Source organism: Phalaenopsis equestris, unplaced genomic scaffold (genome assembly GCF_001263595.1).
Source record: "Phalaenopsis equestris unplaced genomic scaffold, ASM126359v1 Scaffold000002, whole genome shotgun sequence".
NCBI classification, from domain to species: domain Eukaryota; kingdom Viridiplantae; phylum Streptophyta; class Magnoliopsida; order Asparagales; family Orchidaceae; genus Phalaenopsis; species Phalaenopsis equestris.
Genome location: NW_018164444.1, coordinates 18,483,221 through 18,484,474, shown reverse-complemented (window position 1 = coordinate 18,484,474; position 1,254 = coordinate 18,483,221).

The window sequence follows — 1,254 nt, the reverse complement described above, 5'->3', positions numbered from 1 at the left end:
TGAAAATGTTGAAGAGAATTTGTTAGTTTTTTAAATCATTAAAGCTAATCTCAAACAGAACACGAGTTGAAATGAACAAACAAAACTGAGTTGAGCTCACAGAAACATAATATTCGAGCAGGCTCAATATAAAATCACCTAATACATGATAAAAATATATTTTTTAACATTTTTAATACTTAAAGATAAAGTTATGAAATTTAATATAGTTTGAATATATTTTATGTTAATATTTTTTAAAATGAGCTGGCTCACTTAGCTAACGAGTCGAATCGAGGCTGGCATGAGCTTAGCTTATTATCCCATCAAGCTCAGACTGCTCAGTTCACTAGCCACTTATCCGCCAAGCTCGAGCCGGCTCATGAGTCGGCATGACTCTCTTGCACTCCTTCGTACCACAAGCTTTTGATGTATTCATTTCCTAAGCTTTGATTTTAATATTTATAACACTCAAATCATTTATTTCACATAAAAATATCACTAAAATCAAATATTAGATTGAAAAAATAAAATAAACCTTTTCAAGCATACATAAAATGATGAAATATAAAACTAAAGTCAATATGTTAGATTTGTGTGGTAGGTATACAAATCTTCCATACTGAAGGGCATTTTCCACACAAATCACAGAATTCTTATATCTTCACATACCTGATACCTAAACCTTAAAAACCAATCCAAAGAGGAAAGACTGAGATTTGAGAGTATCAGTTGGAAGTCGCCCGATTTGATTCAATTTGTAGAATACTCATTGATCCAATTAAAATCGATTAGAACAGGCACAACCGGATTTAGAGCTCCAACAGTGTATGCATCCGCCAATACTGGAAGATGATTAAAAAAGAAATTATTCTTAAATATATAAAATTTTATAACATTTAAATGAAAGTCATTATTCATATTACCTATGTGTTCAACCAATCCGTTAGACCGGAGAAGCAAATTCTGTGTGCAGGTTCAAACCAATTTATTCTGATAATTATATATATATGTATCCCCCAACAAGAATTTGACTAGACCTAGAAGCTCCATGAACTTATGGGTAGAAATAACTTTGTTCTTAAGTTTTTTGAACTTTTTAGCACAAATCACTAGAATACTCGTAGACCTTATAGTTGGACAATTGATCAATGCATCAATCTTTTCTTCCAAAAGACAAAGTAAGCTTCTTTTCACATGAACTAAAATTCTACGCGCAGTAACTTGGTCAACAAATTGTTCTTTATTAAAGTTAAGGTGAGCTAGGTTGGCGTT